At 31.9% G+C, this 11,538-nt stretch overlaps 1 long non-coding RNA gene across 1 annotated transcript in view; it reads left to right on the plus strand.

Annotated features, from left to right (window-relative positions):
• Positions 1-11,538, plus strand: part of LOC136846131 (uncharacterized) — an 87,363-nt gene that overhangs the window by 11,449 nt on the left and 64,376 nt on the right. The gene's annotated exons all lie outside the window — the stretch shown is intronic.

The raw sequence follows: 11,538 nt of genomic DNA on the forward strand, positions 1-11,538 counted from the left end.
CCATGCTTTTAATAAGTGATGGTGGAAATAAGCTAAAAGAACGGTGGCGCAAGAACCATGCCTTTAAGAAAAATATTAATAAAAACATTATATGACAGATATCGAAATAACGCTTTTGAAAACATACTGAAGATAAGTATTAATGAACTCTAAAATGACATATATCGAAACAATGCTAATACTAAAAAGAGAATGAAGATAATATAAACAGAAACAACAATAAAAAAAACAACAATATTATATCAGACCAACAGTCAAAGTGACTATTTTTAGGATTGAGGAAATATGAAACGAACTAGAAGATCGATGTAGCAAGAAAAATGGTTTCAGGAAATAACGCTGTTAGAAATAATGACGATGATATCAACAGAAAGCATAATTAGAACAACGGCAATAAAGATATAATTAGAACAACGGCAATAAAGATATAATCAGACCAACAGTCAAAATGACAGATATATTAATGACTGCGAGGACATTTAGTACATATTGATCAGGTTATTCTGAGAACAGTATCGTCATTGTTATGGCCATATTACTCATACATATATCGCTTGTATCGTTATTATTCTTATACCAAAAATGACATTATAGAAGTGATTATAAGTTTATTCGACATTTCAACGCTACCTATGAGACCCCAGAAACCCACAGAACTGGGTTGGCTTGGAGTGGTTCTGGTTCAAGCGGCAGTGGATCACATGAAGGCCTGAGAGACAATAGAGGTCTTTGTATGTCAAGCAGCAAAATTATACAGTTAGTGGATTTATTACAAAACGCATTGAAATAATTTTGGTAATACTGGATTCAAAAGAAAGGATTTAATATTAACATTTATGGTTATAATAAGGGTCTTATCGTTTTGTGATTTAATTGAATAATTTCTAATACATTTATTTACTAATCATCTATACGTTCCACTTCAGTAGATTTGTAATGAATTATCTATTTGTGATTTGATATCAGATGTTAGTTTGAAATCAAATTTATATCAGTATTAAGCAACAATCAATTGTAGTTCCTTTGTAACCGAACAATTTCTCCTTTTTCATTAGATGGCGATTAATTTCCAGCGTCCGTGATTATTGATTAATTAACTTTTTGTAAGATAATTATATTAGTCTTGTTCTTACTAGTAATAAAAACGTCGTTTTACGTGATGGCAAAGTCGTTGGTTGATTAAGCTTAAATGTCACGAACTTGGACATTTTGTCTCACTGCGATGCTCAGTTTTTCATTATTCTAATCTTATTCCCTTTCTGCCTTGAATGAAAACGAAGTAAACTAATATATATATATATATATATATATATATATATATATATATATATATATATATATATATATATATATATATATACATATACATATACGTGTGTGTGTGTATGTATATATATAAGCCTATATATGCGTGTGTATTATTCTAAATATTTCCTTGACAAAAAGGAGTGAATAAAAGCTATGACAGAAAAACAGGTTTTTCATTGTTTACAATCCGGAATGTCACAATTACCGGATATCACTGCGCCATCCACATTGATATTTAATTTTTTTTTATATATATATATATATATATATATATATATATATATATATATATATATATATATATTCATTTATGCTTATTTTAGACTTGGGACTGAAATCCAGTCTCTCTCTCTCTTTCTCTCTCTGTTTAACCGCGTTGGAACAACAGCCGAAGCAGCAGTTATTGCATATGCACCTGCAGCATATCTCTCTCTCTCTCTCTCTCTCTCTCTCTCTCTCTCTCTCTCTCTCTCTCTCTCTCTCGCCGCTTCTGAAACAGCCGCAGCAGTTCCAGCAGTTAATGGACGATGCACCTGTGATTCTTTCGGGTGGGTGGCCGGGCCAAAAGACTCTGGGCCGGCGCTTTTTCGGCGGCGAGTGTTATGCCGGATTGGGGGAATAGGCCGCCTCACGACCAAGAGCTGATTATGCTGAGGTAAGGAGGAGGAGGAGGAGTGAGAGGTGGATGGGGGGAGGGGTAGGGGGAGGAGGAGGAGGAGGAGAAGAGGGGGATAAAAGCCAGGTAGCCACTCCAGGTAAGAGATACTCGACAACACAACAATTACCGGCTTCAATTAAGGCTTCGCTCTGTTGTTCGCCGGTCAAGCTAGGAGCAGTTATTTTATAAACTGTTATTACACCTACCCTACCTTCCTCCTTCTTCTTCTCCCTCTCCCCTCTCCTCCTCCTCCTCCTCCTCCTACTTTTCCGCGTATGTATTTATGCATATGAACGCGTGTGTCACTCTTGGGAGCGATTGCCCGCACGTGTTCGCTTTGCTGCGATTCCGAAGGTTACAGTAGTCGCTGCGATGGACATACGATGGCCATTTGCGCAGTTCTGGGTGCCTGAGTCAGGCTGCAGCTTTGACAGTTCTTTGTTAGATAATTGTTTGTAAATGTGGGCGTTTACTGCTCCATATGCACAAACACAGACACACTAATATATATATATATATATATATATATATATATATATATATATATATATATATATGTGTGTGTATGTATATATATATACACATATATATATATATTAATGTGAAGAACAGTTAAAATTACGTTCACTGCAATAGTATATATTTACGTTTTACATCTATATTTCGTTTTCAAAGAACAGTTAAAAATTACAGTTTCCCATAAAGTACATATTTAGTTTTATATATATATTTCGTTTTCAAATATATAAATATATATATATATATATATATATATATATATATATATATAATATATAATATATATATATATATATATGTATATATATATATATATATATATATATATATATATATATATATATATATATATATATATGCAGATGAACTTAATATATTTCCATAAATAATAATTTTACTTCGTCAATAAACTTTTGTGGATTCTCGACGTTTGATAGTAGTATTTTACTTTCCTGTTGTGGACAAAATTAATAAAACGGATGTGTAAGAAGGAAATAATAATAATAATCAAATTAATCAACCTGAGCAATGTTGCTTGCGTGGTCTAATAGCAATTACGTGATATCATGAGTAATTTTCTTCGTTCTAATATATTTTCATTTATTTTTTCTTTGTTTTGTTATATTTCTCCAACCACACTACCTGTTAAATAACATTTCTCTGGTGGTTATAATAATAATAAAAATAAAAGTAACAATAATATTTATAATTATAATAATATTGATAAGGAGAATGGAGAAATTACTCGACAGCTGTCGTTTTATATATATTTTTATATATATTTACACATACATCCTTGTGGATTTAGTCACCAGCAATAATAATAATAATAATACCCAATTTATTACTTTTATTGTTATTCATTGCATGAAAGACAACAACAGCACTTGCAATGTTTGTTCCAGTATTGCCCAAATCCTCGGGGCATGACCTCAGCCGCACTTTCTCACGGATGTTCGTTCTTCCGGATCTGTGTCTGCAGACACGGCTCCTTCTAGACCAGTGGTTCTTAACCTTTTTCATCGTATGACCCACCCACCAAAACCCCCAGACTCTTCAGGTTATTACCGTAACCCCTATAACAAATTTTGAAATGGTGAACCTTGTGAAAAGGTAAGATAAAATAAAATGATAGGAAAGCCATGGGTTATTGAAAATGCCACGAACGAAAACTTTGAAAAAGCCCAACTGGTTCATCCAAATATATGAAAATAAATTATATTCTCCCGAACCCTTTATGAAACCCTGAGGAACCCCAAGCGACCCCTCAGGGGGCCACGACCCCCAGGTTAAGAACTGCCAATATGTAGCCACGGTCTAGAATCTAGACTATGGCTTCATACTGGTGAAATTTGCTATGACAGAAAATACGATTGCGCGGTTATCTTTAAGAATCTGCCATATTTGTGGGATTTTGTTGCAAATTCATTATTAATTTTTTGTCATCATTATTGTCATGTTTATAATCAGCACTGTCATTAGTGGTAGCAGCCTTTTTAGTATTAGGTTTTTTTCCAGTGAATTATAGGCCTACTTTCACCACTCAAAAAATGTTCCAAATATTTAAACATTTCTTTAGTCTTAATTTTCTTCTTCACTGACTTCTGGGAAGTGAATTTGCCAATCCAGAATTTTAGGCTGAACTTCGTGTTACTCATTTTGTATCACATTAGGATTAAAATGATCAATACAATTAATAAGTTCTCTGGTGTAAAAAAATTGAGGCCTTGCCCAGTTCTCAAAAAATCAGACTGAAAATTTAAAAACCTTTTGAAGTGTTTAGACTGCTAGCTCTTGAAAATACTGAAAGTATTAATATGTCTACGCAAAACTATCGAAGACTGAATTTGTTATTACATGAATAATAATAATAATAATAATAATAATAATAATAATAATAATAATAATAATAATAATAATGAAGCTGAAGAATCACTTTATAAAAAGTTCAAAATAAGCTTAAGAAGACTTAAGATAAAATACACATCTAAACTGGTTTTCTCGTAATAATAATAATAATAATAATAATAATAATAATAATAATAATAATAATAATAATAAAATGCTCAGGAAGGACTTCAGACAACGTGCAAAAGCTTCAGAACACCAACAGATTATATACATCTAAACTGGTTTTCTCCTAACTAGAATAATGATGATGATGATGAGCAATATGATGACTATAAATACCGGTAGTAGTTTCAAGAAAAAATAAACTAACAATAACGGACTTATTAAATATTTCTTATTTATTCTAAAAAGTAGTTACAACAAAAAAACTGTCATTTTACCCATTCCCTACATCAATCCCATCGCCTCCCATTCAGCAAACTATAACCTCTCTCACTGGCCAAAATTCAAATTCCCTCTAGCCAATCCTTTCCTGCATCCGGGACGAGAGAGAGATCCTACGTTTCCTCCGGGTGCCACGGCGCGGAGCCGCTGCTCTCTCGGCGAGACCAGGAGACAACCGAGGCTGACTTGTGTCTCTTTATGGGAGCTTTGTCGTTTAGTTTTAAAACGGTTTATTTCACGTTGTTTTTCTTTACGTAGGTTTCTTGGTGGTCTTCTAAGAGCTGCTTAATATTTTCGTTTAATTTTAGCTGAATATTTGACCTCGTTTTCATTTGAATAGGTTTCTTGGTGGTCTTCTAAAATCTTCATCATCTTTTCGTTTAATTTTAGCTAAATATTTAACCTCGTTTTCATTTGCATAGGTTTCTTGGTGGTCTTCTAAAACCTGCTTAATTTTTTCGTTTATATTTATCTAAATACTTGACCTGGTTTTCGTTTGGATACATTTCTTGGTGACCTAAAACCGGCTTAATTTTTCGTCTAATTTTAGCTAAATATTTGACCTGGTTTTCGTTTGGCATAGGTTTCATGGTGGTCTTCTAAAAGCTGCATAAGTTTTCGTCTAATTTTAGCTAAATATTTGGCCTGGTTTTCATTTGCATAGGGTTTCTTGGTGGTCTTCTAAAATCATCTTCATTTTTTCGTTTAGTTTTACCTAAATATTTGACCTTGTTTTCATTTGCATGGATTTCTGTGAAAATCTTTATTTTTTTATTTGTTTCTTTTTAGCGCATAACTACTTTGAGTTATTGCAAACTTATAGCTCCAATAAGGATTTTAATATATTTTGTTTTGTTTTATAGATATATTTTTTTATTTATGTTTCTTGAGAGTGCATAAAAAATAGGTATGAAAAATTTCAGCTACTTCTAACTTCAATAAAGATTTCAGTATGTTCTATTTCTTTATTTTCTTCACAGAAATATTATTATATTCTTAACGGTTCGTGAAATTAAACTCAAGAAGGTACGTCACAGTATTAACTGTAATAGGGGAACCAAATAAGCGACCGAGTTATAGGAATGGTAATATTATACAATAACGCAAACACTTTGTGGAGAAATAATGATAATAATAATAATACCTTACAATAACGTGAAAACTGTTTAGAAATAATAATAATAGTAATATTTTACAATAACGCAAACACTTTGTAGAGAAATAATAATAATAATACCTTACAATAACGCGAACACTTTGTTTGGAAATAATAATAAAAATAATAATAATAATACCTTACAATAACGCGAACACTTTGTTTGGAAATAATAATAATAATAATAATAATAATAATAATAATGGTGATTACAGTGAATTTAATCATGTTCATTCTGCAGCAAGAAACCTTACTAAAGAGAAAGTTGTCCTTCAACCCCATTTGCGTCCGTCTTACACAAGTCTAGAATCTTGTGTATGGTGCAACATGCTACTACAGTTATCAGTTAATAAGGAAAATATTACTTAAGCATACTTTTACAAATAAATTATAATTAAATCACTTTGTATGAGTTCTATACAATTTTGGAAATTAACTATCAATATAAAAAAATTAATGGAAACCATTTATACATATAAATGTATTTCGAAAATAAAAGTAAGATAAACTTCGAAAGTTTGTCAACAGACGAACAATCTGTATTTTATATTACAACTGATTTTATTAACAGGGAAAATAAGGTTTTCTTTATCATTTTCAAGTTCTTTGTTAAATTCAGTTCTTGAGTTTATACTGACGTGTCTTTGATGATTTTCAAATTTAATCTTTAGGTGTTGAAAACAGAGAAATTAGGAAACAGAAAGTAAATAAACAGAAAACATTGATTTTCCTTTTACTTCTGTTAAGAAAATGAATTCTGGAAACCTTAAGAATTTATTCTATAATGATTGGTCATTCCTGATAAATTCCATGAATATTAAAACATAATGTTTGAGGTCTGTTTCATTGAAATAGTTAGAAAGGTGGAGTAAAATGCTTATAAGACTCAAAATAGTGTTGTTGTTATTATTATTATTATTATTACTCCTTCGTTTCAGAATTTTTCCAAGAAAATATATAGATCTTAAAAATGATTTTTAGATTTTAGGTTACCAAATTTAAACAAAGAAAGAAAACGGTAAATTGAAATCACCCTTGTCCTGTCACTAGATGTATTATTGGCCTTATCATAATATATTAATAGTAATAGTTATCACCTTCTAATTTTCATAATATCTATAGCTATTTTATGCTTCGCTTTAAAATTTCCCAAGATGTAACTACGTTCTCTACAGGAAGTTTGTATTTTATCATCAAATTTTAAACGAAAGAAAACACAAAGATGTGTATCCTTTTAAAGTTGTAAACCTTAAAAAAAATATTCTAAGTGTTAGGAAATTTTCAGAAATAATAAATAGGTCAATGTTAAAATGCTGAAGAAATCTTAGAACCCATTTATTTGAGATTGCCTTGAATTTTATTTTAAGCGAGCTGTGGTCACATGGATGGAAAATTGAACACCAAAAGAGGGGTAGGTTTTAATCTAGAGAATAGTAAAACATTCGCGTAGCATTTTCGAAAATTGATTCTAAAGTTTTTTTTTTTTTTTTTTTTTTTTTTTGTAGATGCGACTGAAACCTTGTGTCCCACTGGGATAACTAAATGTAACATTGGTGTTCGAACCTGCACTGGTCAAGCCAGGTATATTTCTTAAGTCTACACAGAAGTATCATATATATAATATATATATATATATATATATATATATATATATATGTTTATATGTATTTATATATATTTATATATAAATACAATATATATATATATATATATATATATATATATATATATATATATATATATATATATATTCTTTATGATATATATATACAACTAATTAGTCTATAAAGATATTGTCTTCCTCCTACCCTAATCTATTTCATTCTGCACTTTGTGACTAGAATGATTCTTTTGCTAAATTCTCTTTTCAAGTATTTATTCACCCACTTCATAAAAATTTGTCAAGAATAAAATCTCCAAAGTCATCTATGGCCACCTTGTGCAAACCTTTTCAATTTTATTTTTCCATCAAGCGAACAGACCGCAGAAACCTATATATATTGTAGGTTTGCTGATTTACGTTTTGAATCTTTTGTACTAATATTTTTTCACTTGTGGGCAGCCTTCTTTGAAAGTAGGCTTTACAAGTTAACAGGCTTTTAGGAGTTTGTTCTCCTCGTCTGTCGATTTTGAACATTATAATCATTACATAGATTTTATAAGGATATACAGTATATTTACACACTTGCATATACCAAATATTATAATGGAAGTGTATCTTGATTTAAAATATGCTTGACATGCAATGCATTGTGAGGCCGGCAAAATAGTTTTAAGACAAGAAGTTAATTTTAATCCCAGGTCCGAGTCTTTCAGCGGACGCTTCGGTTCCAAAGAACGTAGATCGGTCGTATTAGAAGTACTTGAGATATTTCTCATCCAGCGCCGAGATTAAACAAGTCCTGTTTTAACTTTTATCGATACTGCAAAATATTAAAACGTACCCTCAAGCTCCTAGAATACAATAATTTCACAGGTTTCGGCGGGCAGGAGTTTCTTTGTAAGGATCCATTACCTTTTGGAAATTAACGCTTAAGACTTTGTCTTTGGTATATAATGAGAGAAATTGGGTGATCTTGGTTGAATCCTGACCACCGTCCCAGCTCTCGACTCTCATTGGTCTGTGGCTCAAGGCTGTTTCTGAGTTAAGGGCGATGATTGGAGTAATAGTTTAATAACAGGAAAGTATTATGAAATCAAAATGGACAGAGGAAACGCAGAGAATGGCAGCTGGTACTCATGGATAACTGCAAAAAATCTTAAAGTAATGCTTAAGTTACCCCCAAATCTTGTATGAGGTATCCTCTGCTAAATATCGCTTGTATTTCCTGAGTACACGCCATCACCGATTTTTTCATTCCATACGTGGTCTAGACATTAGACAATTCAAATTTCAAACTATACCAATCCACAAAACTTCTGAAATAGTTTTAAGTAAAGCTGTATTTTGAAAAGGACGATTCTTGGTTATGTACAAAATTCTTTGTACAGCAATAATATTTATAAGTATTTTTTTTATTTTTATTTTTTCACTATACTTGACATTCATATAATAAAGATCTGCTCTTCGACAACGGCAGATAATAAAATAAACACGGCAATTTATTCGACAGGAATCTATTAATCTTTATTTCTGCTTTCCAAAATGCATATGCAGATTTTGCGTATTTGAATTTCACTCCTAAATTTTCGAGTGCACCTGTTAACGCATTTATATTTACACCGGCACATTAACATTTTAAGGCAGATTTTGCGACCAGGCTGCCGGCCTCATGCCCTTATACATGCATAAAAATCAATCAGATTATTAAATTACAACAGGACAAAAATAACACAACCACGTCATAGCAAATAATTATATTTACTGCACATATCAGAAGAAAAATATACATTTTGTAGCATCTTGTCATTTTCCTCCAATAAAATATACAGAATCTTTATTATAATACTAAACAGAAGCTGAGGTCAGCCCAACCTACGACTCACAGGGGAAATGTCATAGCACTGTTTACTTTCCCTCATTTGGTTCACACAAGGAAAGAGATTGATTTCTGCGTCCGTGTGACGCATGCGCAGATCGACTAGGATGTTGCAACGGAATGAAACGGGATAATTTTGAAACAACCCCTCATTTAAAGGGATTTAGGGTGGCGAAAAAATATATATTCCAAAAAATAAATGGCTAATAAATTGTACCCATGAACGTCTGCGTGTGGTAGACACGAGCATTTTCAAAATCCCTTTTCACTTACGGGGAGAAAAGTCTGAGTATATTAAAAATAGTTATGTGAAAGTGCCTGAACCAGCTTCTTTTTGATATGCCAATAAAAAAATACAATATAACTGTTTCTTAATGAAAGACTACGAGCACGTCAAACCGAGAGCGATCAACGCACAGCAGCTGCCGAGACATTTCATTTTATTTCCTCTTATTTTTACTTTTAAACGCCTTCTGCAGATGTTGGTCGCTAATCGCCCCAGCTAAGTGCGGCAGAAGCAAGTGGAACTCCGTATAATGACGTATACAAAAATAAACTTTGAAGACTAGTTCTGAACTGTTCCTAAATTCCACAAAAGGAGAAAAAAAAAGCTTGCAGCTTTGGTCTCTCAAATGCTAAAATCACCGAACTTTTTTTCTCTTTTTTTTTTTCAATTTCACTGTAAAAAAGAAAGAAATATCTAGTACACTTCTGTCCTATTTGCAATCGCAGGTCAAGTTTCTCGGAGAGAATTTCCAGTGGCTTCTGTCTCGGTGTCCTTAAAACTAGGTAAATGCAAGTTACAGTACCGGAAATGGGATTGTCTGTCTAGGGACCTGTTGTACAATATTGAGATCAATGCATGTACTCGCAAGGGAAGAGAAAGTACCTCCCTTCGCTGTAAAAATGAACAGTACAGAAAAATTCCATGTTGACAAATAATACATTAAAAAAAAAATTACGTAAGTGACCAAATGTTACAGCATGCAACAGGAATTTTTTTATGTAAAAAAAATAATCGTCAATCAGATACAATTTTCATGTATAAATGCATCTGAATGCTAACAGAGAGACAACAGGAATTTTTATGTACAGTGAATGTAACAAAATATCATTAAGCTAAAGTATTAAATTATATAATAAATAATGACTAGCCTATTAATGAATTTGCGCTCCTCATTGGCCACATTGCACAAATAACTGTGTATTTATTAGACGGAATTTACAAGGCCCGAAACTATAACGTGCCTCCGCCATTTCCTTGTAAATCAATTAAATAATTTCCTCCGAAGAGCATTCTCGCCGACAAACGGTAGACGTGAAATTACACACGTGATTTTTGCATTGACAGATAAATCGCATGAAATACCTACGAGTTCTCGTCGAAAAAATAGGAAGCTATTTACGCCATCTATTAATCGACAAATTGTTTACGTGCTAGTAAGGGAAATGTTTCCGTTAGTCTGTCAAATCATCTTCGGCACAAAGAGGAGCAGCTGAAAGACACGTATTTAATATACAATAAATGGCAACTCAATTGCAGTTGTGTCCGATTACATGGAATCATTTGCGAGGGGAAAATACACTAAGTTTCCTTCAGGGTAAAATTAAATACATGGAAAACAGAAAAGTCGTGTTTTAAATTAACAGCAAAGTCATGTGTTCATCGCGGTGCAAAAAAAAAAAAAAAAACTGCTTGAAATAAAATAAAATTAGCCAGTGTTATGTATTAAATTAATTCGACAAACCATGAAATTTGCATTTAAACAACTGAATGAGTCTTACCGTATTTTCCCTCTTTTTTTATTTTTAAATCTATCTTACGTATCCTTTACCTACGAATGAGTAAAAAGAATTAGATATAATTCAAATATATTAAAATTATTCTATAAATATCTATTGCCTGATACCTCTTACGACTTTTAGAAAAATCCTTTGAGCCTTAGGTTAGCGCAACGAAGGATTTCGTTGTGTGCGAAAGGCATTTGGAGGGATTTATGCATCCTACAAGGATATATGTATGTGTGTAGCAATACATGATAAGCAATGTATACATACATATATATATTTATATATTATATATACATACTGTATATACACATTTGTATTCACATACACAAGTT

Source organism: Macrobrachium rosenbergii, chromosome 14, assembly GCF_040412425.1.
Source record: "Macrobrachium rosenbergii isolate ZJJX-2024 chromosome 14, ASM4041242v1, whole genome shotgun sequence".
In the NCBI taxonomy this organism is placed as follows: Eukaryota; Metazoa; Arthropoda; class Malacostraca; order Decapoda; family Palaemonidae; genus Macrobrachium; species Macrobrachium rosenbergii.